The sequence below is a fragment of the Dendrobates tinctorius genome, unplaced genomic scaffold (genome assembly GCF_039654945.1).
Source record: "Dendrobates tinctorius isolate UK_male_01 unplaced genomic scaffold, ASM3965494v1 ptg000215l, whole genome shotgun sequence".
In the NCBI taxonomy this organism is placed as follows: Eukaryota; Metazoa; Chordata; class Amphibia; order Anura; family Dendrobatidae; genus Dendrobates; species Dendrobates tinctorius.
The window spans coordinates 4,044,723-4,063,386 of NW_027361882.1; the positions used below are offsets into that span (position 1 = coordinate 4,044,723).

Sequence of the window (18,664 nt, forward strand, 5' to 3'; positions counted from 1 at the left end):
CCGGTTCCATTTGACCCTTCATTTTCTCTCCGGTGAGAACATTCATGCCGACGCTCTCTCCCGCTCCGTAGTGTCAGCAGAGGAGGAGGAGCCTCGGTTAATTGCCCCTTCTGAGAGCCTGATGACCGTGGCCCCAGTTTCGCTTGAGTCTGTGCCCCCGGGCAAGACTTTTGTGCCAGCTAATTTGCCACCGGAGGTTCTCTCTTGTGCTCACTCGTGCAGGGTGGGTGGACATTTTGGGTCCAAGAGGACATCTGAGCTTCTGGCGAGGAAGTACTGGTGGCCGCATATGGCCCGTGACGTTGGAGACTATATCCGGGCATGTGTCTCCTGCGCCAAGAATAGGTCTTCTCGACAACGGCCTGCTGGGCTACTTTACCCCCTGCCAGTGGCGAACAGGCTCTGGGAAATGGTTGGGATGGACTTTGTGGTAGGTTTACCCAAGTCCCGTAGCTGCAGTGCACAGTCATCTGGGTAGTCACCGACCATTTTTCTAAAATGGTGCATCTGATGCCTTGGCGGCATTGTTCATTAAGCACGTTTTTCACCTACATGGTATGCCTGACAAAATTGTCAATGACCGGGTCCTCAGTTCCTGTCTCGGTTCTGGAGAGAGCTTTGTTGCCTACTCAGCATTGAGCTGAATCTCTCTTCAGCTTATCATCCCAAGATGAACGGGTTGGTAGAGAGGGCCAACCAGACCCTGGTCACATATCTGCGACATTCTATTTTGGCCAGGCAGGATGACTGGGCATCCTTGCTACCATGGGCGGAATTTGCGCTGAACAACGCCGTAGCCAACTCTACTGGACAGACCCCATTCCTCCTTAACTATGGCCAGCATCCGCGTGTCGTCCACCGACTCTAGGGTGTCAGACTGGGCGGTGGAGGTACGTGACATTTGGGACCGAAAACAGGATGCCATCCGGGCCTCCAAGGAGAGAATGAGGGTCTCCGCTGATGCACACCGGCGCCCCGCTCTGACCTTTGCTCCTGTCGTCTTAGTGTGGCTCTCCGCCCGTAATATCAGGCTGTGAATTGGGTCCACTAAATTTGCACCTCGCTACATAGGTCCCTTCAAGGTCCTGGAACAGGTAAACCCTGTGGTTTATCGTCTGGCCCTTCCCCCATGCCTAGGTAGCACCGACACCTTTCATGTGTCCCTCCTAAAACCCGTTCACATGTCCCGGTTTTGAGTCTTCTGCCAGGACATCGGGTTTGTCCACTGACGATTATAAGGTGAATGCTATTGTGGGATGCAAGGTGGTACGTGGCAAAACGTACTATTTGGTGGATTGGAAGGGTCACAGCCCAAAGGACAGGACCTGGGAACCTATGGAGCACATTCATGCTCCTCAGCTCACTGCAACTTTTGAGCGTAGCGAGGCCCAAGGAGGGGAGGGGATAATGTTAGGTGTCAAGTTCCCACAACTGCACAGGGGGAATCTCAAGACATGTCCTCTGCGGTCACCCATTCTTCTGCAGCCGCAGAGGTTCCTGCTCAGCGGAGACGTCGGTCCCAGTGTGTTGCGCAAGCTAATGCTATGCGTTTGGTTGTTGCTGCTGCTGCCCCAGGTTCAGCTATAGCATCCAGCATTAGTCTTCGGCGAGCAGACGCTCCTGGGACGAAGTCCTGCTTTTCTCCATCTGAGCATGCCCGTGAGACGACCGATCATTGGTGGTTAGAGGTCACATGCTCAGGTCCTCAAGCAGCTCGGATTGGGCCATGAGGATGGTCCCAGAAGGCTGCAGTTATAAAAGGTTCGCACGACCGCACGGCAGTGCGCTAGTATAGACCATATGGAGTGAGTGTTGTATGCACGTATGAATGTCTCTGGTGACTGACTCATTATGAAACCCCTACCCTTGGTACGCATGTGGTGTTCAGCCTTGCCAGGTAGTGCCTAGGCTGATAGTGCAGGTAGGAGGCAGAGTCAGGGACCAGCATCAGCGCCAAGTAGTGGCTTTGCCTGTATGGCACTGTGCACTTGGCCTGCACTCCGCAGTAGCCGGCGTCTATTAGTGGTGTTTGCAGTTGCGACGCCGTGCACTTAGTGGGTCTAGCGGGACTCTAACCCTGTGTCTTTGGGGCAGAGTCCTGTGACTGTACACTAGCGCTCACTTTGCCGAGCTCTGTGAGCTTTAACAGGCCGCGGCATTTATATTCAGTGGTAGTGCGGTTCTGTTAAGCAACAGAGTCCGCCTCTGTACACACCGGGTGACGTTAACCCGCGTGTGTTCTTCTATTATACCGCCATATGGTGTCCGCCATTACCGGGCAGCAGATAACATCTCTGCACGGTGGACCCCGGGCTGCGAACGCCCCTTATCACTATCTTATTATTTGGTGCGTTCCGCTAGCCCTAACACTGAGACGCACCGGTAAAAAAAAAAAAAATTGGCATAAAACCTAAAACTGGCCTTGACAGGAAGGGGTTAAGTTCTCAATTGCATGGATATGTTTCTTTGTCTACTTTTTGGTGGTTTTTTTTTTTTGCTTCATTCTTTTAATTTGTGCCTTTTTTACAGTCTCTTTCACGTCCTCTCCTGTTTTGTTTCTTTTATGGTCGGGGTTTTGGGGTTTTTTCAGATATTTTTTTGATTCAATTGTGATTATTGTTTTAACAAGCTGCAACATTTTTGAGCGAATGTTTTCCAGTTTCCCCCAGAAGTGATTTTATGAACGGCGGCATTAATTTTTTTTTTTGAATTATGTAAAATTTTTAAGCGGAACGTGAAATAAAAAGATGCGAAAATAAAAATGAAAGAGAAAAGTAAAGTGCCGCTCCACCTGTTAACCAGTTAAATGCTTAATCTGTGACAGCTGCATCTACACTGCGCCGGCAGGGGGACGCGTCATTCCAGACGTCCACTGAAGATATAGTGTCGGAAACTGTAGAAAGTTTTTGTTGAAATCTTATTTTCCTACTTAACTAAAATAAACAGTAGGCATGCTTGGTGTCTGCGCTCTCGGACGGACCGGGGGGGATCACTATCAGCTCACTTTTATCATACACTGAACATGGAAAATAGAAAAAAAAAACTATGTTTTGCAATTTTGCAGCAATTGGAATTTTTTTCCATCACCTGATAAAATGAAGGCTGTCATTCACAAGTACAACTCGTCCCGAAAAGGCAAGACCTCGTACGGCGACGGAAAAGGTAAAACGTTATGGCCCTGGGAAGAAGGGGAGGAAAAGACGAAAACGGGAAAAAAACAGAAAGTAACCGCGGCGTGAAGGGGTTAAAAGTATTCATGGTAAGAAAAACATGTAGTGAAGTCTCGGACCACCGCGATAAATCCCCCCCGGAAGAGACAATACATACAATCAATGATTGTGTGAACCGAAGACTGACGCAATAAAAAATAAATAAAAAAATGCCACATGGATGGAAATAAAGAATATGAACATTAAAAAAAATGACAAAAAGGAATAAAAAAAATTAAAACACTTTTCCCCCATTGTAAAACACTTCATTACTTTATAATCCTCCGCAGCTTCATAAGTCTAATGACCATGTGATCGCTACATGGCAAACTAAGCTCTGCTACATGGCAAACTCAGCTCTGCTACATGGCAAACTCAGCTCTGCTACATGGCAAACTAAGCTCTGCTACATGGCAAACTCAGCACTGCTGCATGGCAAACTAAGCTCTGCTACATGGCAAACTAAGCACTGCTGCATGGCAAACTAAGCTCTGCTACATGGCAAACTCAGCTCTGCTGCATGGCACACTCAGCTCTGCTGCATGGCACACTCAGCTCTGCTGCATGGCACACTCAGCTCTGCTGCATGGCACACTCAGCTCTGCTGCATGGCACACTCAGCTCTGCTGCATGGCAAACTCTGCTCTGCTGCATGGCATACTCAGCTCTGCTGCATGGCATACTCAGCTCTGCTGCATGGCAAACTCAGCTCTGCTGCATTGCAAACTCCGCTCTGCTACAATCACTGTCACATGTGCCAAACAGCAAACTCAGCTCTGCTGCATGACAAACTTATCTCTGCTACGTGGCAAACTCAGCTCAGCTACATGACAAACTTATCTCTGCTACGTGGCAAACTCAGCTCAGCTACATGACAAACTTATCTCTGCTACGTGGCAAACTCAGCTCTGTTACGTGGCAAACTCGGCTCCGCTGCGTGGCAAACTCAGCCCCGCTGCGTGGCAAACTCAGCACTGCTGCGTGGCAAATTCAGCCCTGCTGCGTGGCAAACTCAGCACTGCTGCGTGGCAAACTCAGCTCTGCTCCGTGGCAAACTCAGCTCTGCTCCGTGGCAAACTCAGCACTGCTGCGTGGCAAACTCAGCACTGCTGCGTGGCAAACTCAGCTCTGCTGCGTGGCAAACTCAGCACTGCTGCGTGGCAAACTCAGCACTGCTGCGTGGCAAACTCAGCACTGCTGCGTGGCAAACTCAGCACTGCTGCGTGGCAAACTCAGCTCTGCTGCGTGGCAAACTCAGCTCTGCTGCGTGGCAAACTCAGCTCTGCTGCGTGGCAAACTCAGCACTGCTGCGTGGCAAACTCAGCACTGCTGCGTGGCAAACTCAGCTCTGCTGCGTGGCAAACTCAGCCCTGCTGCGTGGCAAACTCAGCCCTGCTGCGTGGCAAACTCAGCCCTGCTGCGTGGCAAACTCAGCTCTGCTGCGTGGCAAACTCAGCTCTGCTGCGTGGCAAACTCAGCACTGCTGCGTGGCAAACTCAGCTCTGCTCCGTGGCAAACTCAGCTCTGCTCCGTGGCAAACTCAGCACTGCTGCGTGGCAAACTCAGCACTGCTGCGTGGCAAAATCAGCTCTGCTGCGTGGCAAACTCAGCACTGCTGCGTGGCAAACTCAGCACTGCTGCGTGGCAAACTCAGCACTGCTGCGTGGCAAACTCAGCACTGCTGCGTGGCAAACTCAGCCCTGCTGCTTGGCAAACTCAGCTCTGCTGCGTGGCAAACTCAGCCCTGCTGCTTGGCAAACTCAGCTCTGCTGCGTGGCAAACTCAGCACTGCTGCGTGGCAAACTCAGCTCTGCTGCGTGGCAAACTCAGCTCTGCTGCGTGGCAAACTCAGCACTGCTGCGTGGCAAACTCAGCACTGCTGCGTGGCAAACTCAGCTCTGCTGCGTGGCAAACTCAGCCCTGCTGCGTGGCAAACTCAGCTCTGCTGCGTGGCAAACTCAGCCCTGCTGCTTGGCAAACTCAGCTCTGCTGCGTGGCAAACTCAGCACTGCTGCGTGGCAAACTCAGCTCTGCTGCGTGGCAAACTCAGCTCTGCTGCGTGGCAAACTCAGCACTGCTGCGTGGCAAACTCAGCCCTGCTGCGTGGCAAACTCAGCTCTGCTGCGTGGCAAACTCAGCCCTGCTGCGTGGCAAACTCAGCTCTGCTGCGTGGCAAACTCAGCCCTGCTGCGTGGCAAACTCAGCACTGCTGCGTGGCAAACTCAGCACTGCTGCGTGGCAAACTCAGCTCTGCTACGTGGCAAACTCAGCTTTGCTGCGTGGCAAACTCAGCCCTGCTGCGTGGCAAACTCAGCCCTGCTGCGTGGCAAACTCAGCCCTGCTGCGTGGCAAACTCAGCCCTGCTGCGTGGCAAACTCAGCCCTGCTGCGTGGCAAACTCAGCCCTGCTGCGTGGCAAACTCAGCCCTGCTGCGTGGCAAACTCAGCTCTGCTGCGTGGCAAACTCAGCCCTGCTGCGTGGCAAACTCAGCTCTGCTGCGTGGCAAACTCAGCTCTGCTGCGTGGCAAACTCTGCTCTGCTGCGTGGCAAACTCAGCTCTGCTGCGTGGCAAACTCTGCTCTGCTGCGTGGCAAACTCAGCTCTGCTGCGTGGCAAACTCTGCTCTGCTGCGTGGCAAACTCTGCTCTGCTGCGTGGCAAACTCAGCTCTGCTGCGTGGCAAACTAAGCTCTGCTGCGTGGCAAACTCAGCTCTTCTACGTGGCAAACTCAGCTCTGCTACAACCACTCAGTCACATGTAGATGTGCCAAACAGCAAACTCCGCTCTGCTGCGTCCACACACACTGTGACGTCCGGCTCCAGCGCTCACACAACTTTATTTATACAATGTTTCTGCACACAAGACTTCACCAGGGAGAAGGAGCGCATGCGTACTACACTCACATGGACATGACGTCATGGATGGTCCTATAGCACCAGGTGCAGCAGCCACCTAAGAGCCGGGTCACATGGGCAATGACGTCACGGAAGGTCCTGTGTAATATCTTCCAATTCGTCCTCCCACCACCAGGTGTCGCTGAATATCTCTCTATGCGACGCTCTGTCCACTGTTGGTATAAAAGGAGCGATGTGAAGGCGACGGCGCCATTTTGAGCACACATGCGGGGTAGGGAGGACTGAGAGGAGGGCAGCTGAGCTGTGTTAGGGCGGGAAGCCTGTCTGTGACGCCATTACGCAGCAAAGCCTGGAGAGACAGCAGGCAGAACTCCTTGCTGTGAACGGCGTTAGTGGGAATATGGTTTAGGGTCTTAGTGATGCCATGAGGTGAAATTACCTCACAAAAGATGGTTCCTGCGAAGAAAGTCAGTCAGCAGCGTCTGGTTGCTGCCATCAGGAAGATCCTGGAAAGCTGCGGTTACAAAAGGATCGCACAGCCGCTAGTATAGGCCATGTGGAGAGAGTGATGTATGCACGTATGAATGTCTCTGGTGACTGACTCATTATGAAACCCCTACCCTTGGTACGCATGTGTTGTGCAGCCTTGCCAGGTAGTGCCCAGGCTGTGCAGGTAGGAGGCAGAGTCAGGGACCAGCATCAGCGCCAAGTAGTGGCTTTGCCTGTACGCCACTGTGCACTTGGCCTGCACTCCACAGTAGCCGGCGTCTATTAGGCTGTGTACCCGCATAAGCGTTTTTTGTGTTTAAGCTTTTTTTTTACCAGCAAAAACGCTTACGAGAAGCATCCCATTAATTTTAATGAATTCTGCACTTTTTGTGCACATTGATGCATTTTTTCCGCAAAAAAAAATTGCGGTAAAAAAACGCAGCAGGCTCATTAATTTCGTGGAAAAATCTGCATTTCTAACTAGTCTATGAGCAGCAAGATGTTCCTGTAAAAAACATAAAAATCGCACAAAAAAAGTGCGTCTTTCCTGGGAAGGAGTGTTTTTTTTCTGCATACATGGGTGCATAGCTTTAGTGGCGTTTGCAGGTGCGATGCCGTGCACCTAGTGAGTTTAGAGAGGCTCTTACCCCGTGTTCTTGGTGCAGAGTCTTGTGACCGTACACTAGCGCTGACTCGGCTGTGCCCTGTGACAGTCAACAGGGTACGGCATCTGTGTTCTGCGGTACCGTGACTGAAGCAACAAGAGTCCATCGCTACTGCAAACTGGGTGTCGTTTAACCCACATGTGCCCAGTGCGATACCGCCATTTAGTGTCCGCCATTACTGAGCAGCAGTTGACATCTCTGCACAGTGGACCCCTGGCTGCGAACGCACCTTATTACCATCTTTATAATGGTGCGTTCCACTAGCCTTAACAGTCTGTCGTGTTAGTTTAGGACTCCACAATAGCAGAAAAGCACAGAATCTGAATTCTAAAAGATTTCCTCTAAGAAATACCAATAAATGTGCAGTTATAAATCCGGAAACAGCGGAGATGAGGGGGAAAATGCTAAAGATGACAAAAAGTGATCAATATTGACATCATATGACGGCATGAAAGTGACAGCACTGAAATAATGAGTATATAACACAGATAGTCCAAGAGCAAAGGAGGCGATGAGAGAAAATAACTGAGCGCAAATGATAGGAAACAGGCAAAAATCAGCATATTATGTTTAAATTTCATCAAAGCAAAATACTGAAATAAAGCACAAAAAATTTTAAACCTCAATCATAAGTTTATGAATGACAAAAATAACGAGGAAGCGAGAGAAAACGCCACGCAGAGCTCCATAAAGTTTCTGAAAATCACATTCAGCATAAATAAGATCGAACTAGGAAACAGAAGAGTCAGAAAAATGATCTTATAGCGCCGTAATTCAAAACATGAAATAAAAACAATGCAACACTGACAGGAAGAGGAGGGAAAAATTCACATTTTAAAACACATTAAGAAAACTAAACTTATTATGATGCCCTCTCTGCGTTCTCCAAGAAGCTAAGAACTAAAAACATTACAGAATATAAAAAGGGAAGAAATTAAACATAAATAATATAAGTATGAAGCGCACTTATGTCACAAGGCAAATCCTCCAGAAACCTGCAGCAAATAGTTCAGTAGCCGTCCATGTGTAAACGTGTATATTTACCCAGTCTGTTTATTATTAGACATTACTACTTACTGCTTAGGTCGAGACGTTCACACAATGGTTTTTCTCATACCAGTGTATCCATATTTTTGCGGATATCGCTCGTACCTATAGGGCTGTGTGCACATGTTGCAGATTTGGTGCGTTTTTGCCTCATTTTTTCTGCCCGCATATGTGTCAAAACCAGATGCTAGCAAAGTGAATGAGAAACCTGACGTGTCATGCACATTTTGAGTTTTTTTTCAGTTTTAGTGCAGAAAATAATCTGCATGTCTCTGCGGTTTTGCCCTACGTTTCCACCATTGACTTCACTCAAATCAGGCATAAATGAACCAAAATCACGCCTCTTTCCAGCCAAAAAATACAGAAATGATGCAGAATTTTTTTTTCCCTGGGTCCCCCATTTTAATAACTAGTGAAGTGTAAAGATACAACTTTGTGGCATTAATAGTCCGTGAATCTCCATGTGTATTACTCTAATCTTCAGCCCACAGTTGTGCACTTTCTCGCTGATGCTTTTTAGTGTTGTGTGTGATTTACTGATTAGAACAACAAATAAAGCAAATGAGATGAGGCCTTTTTAAAACACAAATCATATTATAGATTTGTATGCCAAGAACAAAAAATAGGCATTTTATTTTCATACACCAAAACGTATTGATGAATTATAGCAACAAAAAAGGAAAAAAAAAAACTATAATGTGAAGTGGGGGAACTGGGCCTGGACTGGGTGTTGAAAAAGGTGAGGGCGCAGAAACTCTAGTTGACACATAGGAGTAACTGACTGAAAGGGACTAAATAAATGGTGGGAAAATCCCATGGTCTGGAGTCTCTGGTTGAAAATGTATTTCAGAACCCTAAACACCTGCCTGATCACAATAATTTTATTTCTATAGCGCCAACATATTCTGCAGCACTTTACATTATAGAGGGGACTTGTACAGACAATAGACATTACAGCATAACAATAATCACATAGATCATAACAGATACCAAGAGGAATGAGGGCCCTGCTCGCAAGCTTACAATCTATAAGGAAAAAGGTAGACACGAAAGGTGGATGGTAACAATTGCTTTTATTGTTCGGACCAGCCATAGTGTAAGAATCCGTAGTTACTGTTGCTGCATGAACCAGTTAACAGTCTAAATATGTTACAGTTTAGACACAGAGGGCTATTAAATGCATAAAGCATGTGAGAACATGATGCGGGGAACCTGGTTATGGAAAAATATTTTAAATGAGCCACACAGGGATATTTAGGTTAATGCGTTGAGGCGGTAGGCCAGTCTGAACAAATGTGTTTTTAGGGTACTCTTAAAACTGTGGGGATCCAAAGAATTGGTTCAGCACGTGAAAAGTCTTGGAGACTGGAGTGGAAGGTTCTGATTATTGAGGATGTTAACCTCATCTCATTAGCAGAACGGAGGGCGCGGGTAGGGTGGTAGGCTGAGACAAGGGAAGAGATTTAGGGTGCTGCTAAGTCATAGAGTGCTTTGTGGGTGAGGGTAATAAGTTTACTAGATTCTGGAGTGGATGGGTAGCCAGTGTAATGACTGGCACAAGGTAGAGGCATCGGTATAACGATTGTTGAGGAATATGATCCTGGCTGCAGCATTTAGGACTGATTGGAGGGGGGAGGGTTTGGTAAGGGTGTTACAATAGTCGAGACGAGAATGAATAAGAGAAACAGTAAGAATTTTTGCAGAGTCGAAAGTAAGAACAGGTCGAATTCTAGAAATGTTTTTGAGGTGCAGATAACAAGAGCGAGCCAATGACCGGATGTGGGGGGTGAATGAAAGCTCAGAGTCAAGTATGACCCCAAGACAGCGGGCATGTTGCTGGGGAGTAATGGTGGAACCACACACGGAAATGGCAATGTCGGGCATAGGTAGGTTAATAGAGGGAGGAAACACGAGTTCAGTTTTTGACAGGTTCAGTTTCAGATAGAGGGAAGACATGATGTTAGAGACAGCAGTAAGACAATCACTGGTGTTTTCCAAAAAGGCTGGCGTGATATCAGGAGTAGAGGTGTATAATTGTGTGTCATCAGCATAGAGATGGTACTGAAACCCAAATCTACTGATTGCTTGACCAATAGGGGCATTATACAAAGAGAAGAGGAGGGGGCCTAGAACTGATCCTTGAGGAACCCCAACAGTAAGGGGAAGATAAGAGGAGGAGCCAGCCTGATGGTGCGATTCTGGGGTATGAGATTGTTGTGCAGACATCTTCAAACCAAAATCCTAATTGGAAAAAGCACATCTGTCTTGTTTGTTTGGGCTTAAATTCCATCCTGGAAAATAAAATCTTCATCCCACAGTTGTACACTTTCCCGCTGATGCTTTTTAGTGTTGTGTGTGTGATTTACTGATTAGAACAAATAAACCAAATGAAACAAGGTATTTTTTAAACACAAATCATATTTTTGGCATAAATTGGCATTATTTTCATACACCAAAACCTAATGATGATTTTTAGCAACAAAAAAAGGAAAAAAAATTATAATATGAAGTGGGGGGAATTGGGCCTGGACTGGGTGTTGAAAAAGGTGAGAGCACAGGGGTTAACTGACGGAAAGGGACTAAAGGGTGGGAAGATCCCATGATCTGGAATTTTTGGTTGAACATGTATCTCAGCCTGACGGTGCGATTCTGGTGAATGAGGTTGTGCAGACATCTCCAAACCAAAAGCCTAATTGGGAAAAGCACATCTGTCTTGTTTGTTTGGGCCCACATTCCATCCTGGAAAATAAAAGATTGGCTGGCTAGTTGATGGGAGGGTGTTTTTGTTTGCCCACAATGTTGGGCAGGACAATGTGTGTTTGGTTGGGGGCCACAGAAGGAGGTGGTGCTGGTGGGTGCAGGCTGAGGGTGATAGGAGAAGGTGGTGCTGGTGGCTGTAGACTGGGCGACAAAAGTGGGTTTCTGGTGGGATACTGCCAATGGAGGTATAGGATATTTGCCAAATCTGAGTCAAGTACAATTTTTTCGGACTCCTAAACTGATTTTGCGGGATGTTTTCAAGCCATGTGGAGTAATGACCACTTCTAAAATGAATGTAATTGTTAGCATCTACTTTTAAAATAAGAAGTTTAACTACAAATGTGGCTGTCTAAAAAATAGATTGTTACACTGAGAAAAAGGAAGGTTTCGGGAGTAATATTAGAAAAAGAAATGCCTCAATTATTGGAATTAGTGTCTTGTATAGTGGATTCTATACTGATATTAGAGTTGTCTCAAATGATAGATAGTTAATGCATCTTTTGTAAAAAATACATATATAATGCATATCTTTGTAAATAAATAATTCCTGAAAAACCACCATGAATAAATTAGTGTAGTTCGGTGCGACCTTCGGTCCTATTGCAGTTACCCGTGTTTGATGGTAAAAATTCCCCAAGAAAGTAATTATTAGTGATGGGCGAGCACTAAAATGCTCAGGTGCTCGTTGTTCGGGTCAAGCAAATTGGAATACTCGGGTAACTCGGACATAACAACGAGCCCAATGTAAGTCTGTGGGAGACCTGAGCATTTTTACCGCTATTCCCCCCCCCCGGGGTCCTTTTAGGCTCTAAACACGTCTGAAAATGATGGATTCTCTGCTGAAATGACACAGGGACATCATGGGGATCGCCCCTGCAAGCATTCCTGACTCCTAGTTCACAGCTTTAACCAATTGTTTCATAGTTTCATGCTGTTTTTACCGGTGAACCAAAAAACATAGAAAACGAAACCAAAACGGATTTTGCAGGGAAATATGTTAAGGTACATCCTTTCCAGGTTAGGCTAGTTTCACATTAGCGTTTTTTTGCGCAGCGCATCGGGAGCATAAAAAACGCAAAGAAAAACGCAAAACAAACGTGCGTTTTTTTAACGTCATGCGCACGCTGATGTGAAAAAAAACGCAGCGTTGTTTGCGTTTTACATGCGTTTTTTGCATGCGTTGGCGTTTTTTATGCGCATGCGTTTTTAAGTGTGACGTTTTTTCCATTGTCTAGAGAACATTCTAGACTTGTTTCACTCAAAAACGCATGCGTAAAAAAACGCAACCGTGCGCAAGACCATGCGCACGCATGCGTTACCATAGACTTCAATTTGTTGTTTTTGCGCATTCCGTGCGCAAGCATGCGCATGCGTTTTTTTGCCGAGACAGGGCGCACCAAAAAATCCAACATGTTGCGTCTGGCGCACCTGACGCAAAAGACAAAAAAACGCATGCGCACGAAAACGCAAGTGTGCGCAAAAACATGAGCACGTCATGTTAAACATAGGTGCGCAGTGCGCATGCGCACGGGTGCGCACGATGCGCTGCGCACAAAAGCGCAAATGTGAAACCAGCCTTAATGACTTGCATGTAAAGCAAAATAATTAACCCCAGACCAAAATGTTCCTCCACCACTTGGGCTATGTTCATATGCAGCGTTTTTGAAGCGTTTTTCAACTTTAACATTGCTTTCAACCAAAACAAATGCATTCACTGGGAAATGTCATTGTAACATTGACCAACCCTAGCTGGCCATGTGGTGAGTGACACATAAGCAGACACATCTTGTTTCATTTGTGAAGGAGGGACTCTTAAATTTACAGAGCCTATTTTTACAGGGACATCAGGCAGCATTAATCTGCTCAAAGGGCCATTATTAAACAGTGGGTCTCCTAAACTGTTGTAGCCTATGCAGTGAGTGGATGGTTTGCCAAGAATTACGACGCAACCCAAAACCCCTTTCACGAGATGTCCAGGAGGGCCTCCATAAAAAATGTTGCATTGAGTGCATGGCCTGCCCTGCTGCCAAGTAATATGCACCCCAATAAACCTTTGAACCCACATACTGGAGGGGCCCAGGAAAATCCACTTCTCATTCATTTTGTACTCCCGTACTCTTTCTTTATGCATTGACAGGCCTGCCCTGCTGCCAAATAATATGCACTCCAATATGTATAGCACTCACGCTCTTTTCACATTGTTAAATTGCACAGATCCAGTCAGTCCCACCATTCAACATAAGAGACGCTCTCACAAATCACTTAACCATCTGCTCACTCTATCCTCCTAGTCGCAGGAAACATTGCTCCCAACCCTGGTCCCCCATGTTATAGAAAGTCAAACCACCCAACTGCTACACTCAGAAACCCCTCTAATCTTATTAATATTGCCTGCCTGCCCATCTGTCTCTCTTAATTGTGCCCTTTGGAATTCTCGCTCAGAGTGTAACAAACTCCTTCACTCATGACTTTTTTCTTTCTAATTCTCTTAACCTCCTGGCTCTTACTGAAACGTGGATCCAGCAGTCAGACACTACCGCTGCTGCTGCTCTTTCATACGGGGGACTACACTTCTCTCATACCCCAAGATCAGACAATAGAGCAGGTGGAGGCGTTGGTATGCTCCTATCACCAAAATGTACCTTTCAGGTTATCCCTCAAGTACCCTCAATTGTCTTTCCTTCTTTTGAGGTCCATGCCATCAGACTCTACACCCCATTCTCCATGCGAGTGGCGTGGGGTATCGTCCTCCCGGCCCCTCCCATCAGTTCCTGGATCATTTTGCCACTTGGCTTCCACATTTTCTCTCCTGTGACATCCCTACCCTCATTATGGGAGATTTCAACATCCCCATTGCTCTTTCCCCCTCCCCCCATCACCTTTTATCTCTAACCTCCTTGTTTGGCCTTTCGCAGCTTACTAATTCTCCAACGCATGAAGACGGAAACTCCCTCGACTTGGTCTTCTCGGCTTTGTGCAGTGGATGATTTTTCAAACTCCCCTCTCCCGCTCTCTGACCACAATCTTCTTTCATTCTCTATCAAGAACTGCCAGGCTGCTCAGGTCACCCCCACTGCCCATACTTATAGAAACATACAGGCCATTAACACCCAGAAACTTATGAAGAACTTGCAGTCATCATTGGCCCCTATCTCCTCCCTCTCATGTCCTGATTCTGCATTGAAGCATTACAATGAAACACTTCAAAGTGCCCTGGATGAATTTGCACCCCTATAAATAGAACACCACAACACAGACGGCGACAACCCTGGCACACCCTGCAAACACGTTTCCTGCAGCGGTGCTCCAGGTACGCCGAACGTCTGTAGAGAAAATCCAATCTACACAAAGATTTCATCGATTATAAGTTTATGCTTAGAACATACAACACTGCCCTTCACCTCTCAAACAAACCTATTTCAACACCCTCATCACCTCACTGTCCGATAACCCTAAACGTCTCTTTGACACTTTTCATTCTCTACTCAACCCAAGAGTACAGGCCCCAACCACGGAGCTCCGAGCTGACGATCTGGCCAATTACTTCAAAGAAAAAATTGACCAGATTCGACAGGAAATTATCTCCCAATCACCTCATACCATGCACTGTTCTCCCTCCCCCACTGCATCTAGCTCACTCTCTGATTTTGAACCAGTCACAGAAGAAGTAAGCAGGCTCCTTGCATCTTCTCGCCCAACCACTTGCACCAGTGACCCATTTCTGTCACATCTCTAGTCCCTTTCCCCTGCTGTCACCCCTCACCTAACTAAAATATTTAACCTCTCTCTCTCTTCTGTTATCTTTCCCTCATTTAAGCATGCCGTCATACATCCACTGCTTAAAAAATCATCCCTCGACCAAAACTGTGCCGCTAACTAGACCTGTCTCTAATCTTCCCTTCATCTCTAAACTCCTGGAATGCCTGGTCCACTCCCGTCTTATCCGCTATCTTTGATAACTCTCTTCTCGACCCTCTCCAATCCGGTTTCCGCTCTACTGAAACTGCCCTCACTAAAGTCTCTAATGATCTACTAACAGCTAAATCAAATGGTCATTACTCCATGCTAATTCTCTTGGATCTCTCTGCAGCATTCGACACTGTGGATCATCAGCTCCTCCTCCTCACTATGCTCCGTTCCATTGGCCTCAAGGACACCGTTCTCTCCTGGTTCTCCGCCTATCTCTCTGACCGCTCCTTTACTGTATCTTTTGCCGGTTCCTCCTCTCACCTTCCCCTTCCTTTTGGGCTTCCTCAAGGATCAGTCCTAAGCCCCCTCCTCTTCTCCTTGTACACTGCCCCTATTGGGCAAACAATCAGTAGATTTGGTTTCCAGTGCCATCTCTATGCTGAATGCACCCAATTATACGCTTCTTCTCCTGACATCACGCCAGCCTTTCTAGAAAACACCGGCGATTGTCTAAATGCTGTGTCTAACATCAGATCCTCACTATATCTAAAACTGAACCTGTCAAAGACTGAACTCCTTGTGTTTCCTCCCGCTACTAATGTACCTATACCCGACATTGCCATTTCTGTGTGTGGTTCCACTATTACTCCCCAGCAACATGCCCGCTGTCTTGGGGTCATACTTGACTCCGAGCTTTCCTTTGCCCCCCACATTCGATCACTGGCTCGCTCTTTGTCATCTGCACCTCAAAAACATTTCTAGAATTCGACCTTTTATTACTTTTGACTGCAAAAACTCTTACTGTTTCTCTTATTCATTCTCGTCTTGACTATTGTAACTCCCTTCTAAATCGGTCTCCCTCTTACCAAAGTCTCCCCTATCCAATCTGTCCTGAATGCTGCAGCCAGGATCATATTCCTCGCCAATCGTTACACCGATGCCTCTACCTTGTGCCAGTCATTACACTGGCTACCCATCCACTCCAGAATTCAGTATAAACTTATTACCCTCACCCACAAAGCCCTCCATGGCTCAGCACCACCCTACATCTCCTCCCTTGTTTCAGTATACCACCCTACCCGCGCCCTCCGTTCTGCTGAGGACATGAGGTTAGCATCCTCAATAATTAGAACCTCCCACTCCCGTCTCCAAGACTTTACACGTGCTGCGCCAATTCTTTGGAATGCACTTCCCAGGTCAATACGATTAGTCCCCAATCCCCACAATTTTAAGCGTACCCTGAAAACGCATTTATTCAGACTGGCCTATCGCCTCAACACATTAATCTATCCCTGTGTGGCACAGCCAAAAGTTTCACCATAACCAGGTTCCCCGCATCATGTTCCCACATGCTTTATGCATCCATTAGCCCTCTGTGTCTGTACTGTTACACACTTAACATTATGGCTGGTCCATACAATCAGGGCAACTGTTACCACCCACCTTTCGTGTCTACCTCTTTCCTCTTGGTATCTGTTATAATCTATGTGATTATTGTTATGCTGTAATGTCTATTGTCTACAAATCTCCTCTGAAATGTAAAGTGCTGCGGAATGTCGGCGCTATAGAAATAAAATTTATTATTATACGCCTTGTAACCCACATACTGGTGGAAGGGCCCAGGAAAATCCACCTCACATTATGCATTTTGTACACCCGTACTCTTTCTTTATGCATTGAAAGGACTGCCCTGCTGCCAAGTCATATGCACTCCAATACGCCTTTGAACCCACATACTGTATGGGCCCAGGAAAATCCACCTCAAATTATGCATTTTGTACTCCCATACTCTTTATTTATTCATTGACAGGCCTGCCCTGCTACCAAGTAATCTGCACTCCAATACGACTTTGAACCCACATATTGGAAGGGCCCAGGAAAATTCACCTTAAATTAAGCATTTTGTACTCCCGTACTCTTTCTTTTGGCATTGACAGGCCTGTAATGCTGCAAAGTAATACGTACTCCAATACGCTTTGGAACCCACATACTGGAAGGGCAAAGGAAAATCCACCTCACATTAAGCATTTTGTACTCCTGTACAATTTCTTGATGCATTGACAGGCCTGCCCTGCTGCCAAGTCATATGCACTCCAATAATCTTGTGAACACATTGTGAGGTAACGCTGTCATTCACATAGGGGATCACTCGCTTAGCCGCCACAAAACATGATCCGGCACAGGTTTTCCATAAAACCATTATAGTCCATGCGGTTTATTTATGCAGCATAAACCAAAGCAAGCAACATAAAGTTCATATCAGCATAGCGTCCTTGACCTCCCTGTGGTCACACAGGTTGGCATACACAGGCTCTTCAGCCTCATAGTTATCTCACCCACGTTCGGGTTTCCTCATGGCTGTTTCTCCATGCTGCAGACAACCATTCCCTCCTGGGAATCACCAGGCATGTGCAGCCATTACACACAGCCACTCCACATGCTGTTAGCCAGGAGACACATCTCCCAGTGGGACCTTTCACAACGGACCAACCAGGTCCCTGCATTCACCACATGTGACCTACCCTGGCCATCTTATATGGTCCGTAGCCACGCCCCCGGGTCACATGGCTATGACCTCATCACAGGTCCTTGAACCCTTCAGACACACTTTGCAACAAGCGTTCTTAAACACATCCCCTGGGTGGGTTTGTAGGTAACTGGGCCGCCCGTCTCCCCAGCTACCTGGAGACTTCTCCCTGACACATTGACACAGCACGTCAGCAGTATCACTGCTGATCAACACACACATCAGTCTCCATCTCAAGGCCACCCACCTTGAGATACATAATGGTCATTCATGACTCTGCCATTCATCCTCTCTCCTCGGACATCAACACAGCGCCCCCTATCTGCACAGTGGTCACTACACCACAACACATAGTGGAAGGCCCCATGATAACCCACTTAAGTCTTCAGTTGGTCCTGCCATGCAGTTTTCTGCTTTGAATGCAAGTGCCGCCTTGGCCCAAAATTCCCTGCACCACAATCCCTCCATTGAGGAAACATGGATGAGGGCCTCCAAAATAATAAAGGCCCATTACCAAGGAGCGGGTCTCCTAGACTTGTCCTGACCATACACGCAGTGCATGGGCCGAAAACAATTTCTCATTATTTTATCGTCTAATATGGGCATCATAGACGCCCTTTCCAAAAATTAAACTGCCTGTAGCAGGCCAAAAGACGAACGTATTCCATGGTGATCTAGTGGTGGATAATGAGGAGACAAAATGAGAAATCATACTGAAATCAGACAAAAAAATAATGTGAAATCACCTATGAAAACAAAAAAGGGTGGGGTGAACACAGGTGCATAGATATGAAGCCAGAATGTGTTCAACAAGATATGTTTGTCCCTAGCAACAGCTCAGAGACAGGGATATAAAGAATAATATTGTGACTTTTTGCATCATGGAATACATTGACCCTGGTGATGTAATGGTTGTGGATGATGAGAATAAGGAGGAGGATCACACCAAACAGACCCAATCAGGAAGCGGATAACCATGTGTGATTGTGAAGACGTGCGTGAGAATACACCTCCCCAACCAAAAAAAATATTTTAGGTTAGGTTTGGATGTTTTCATTCGGTGGGGTTTTGAAGTCTTGGCCAATCCAGTCCTTGTTCATTTTGATAAGAGTCAGCCTGTCAGCATCGTCAGTTGACAGGCGGATGCGCCTATATGTTATAATTCCACCAGCGGCACTAAAAATCCGCTCTGTCAGAACGATA

At 46.9% G+C, this 18,664-nt stretch overlaps 1 pseudogene; it reads right to left on the reverse strand.

The window, feature by feature from the left end:
* Positions 1–6,664, reverse strand: part of LOC141058839 (exosome complex component RRP41-like) — a 33,924-nt pseudogene extending 27,260 nt beyond the window's left edge.
* Positions 6,665–18,664: the final 12,000 nt, after the last annotated feature.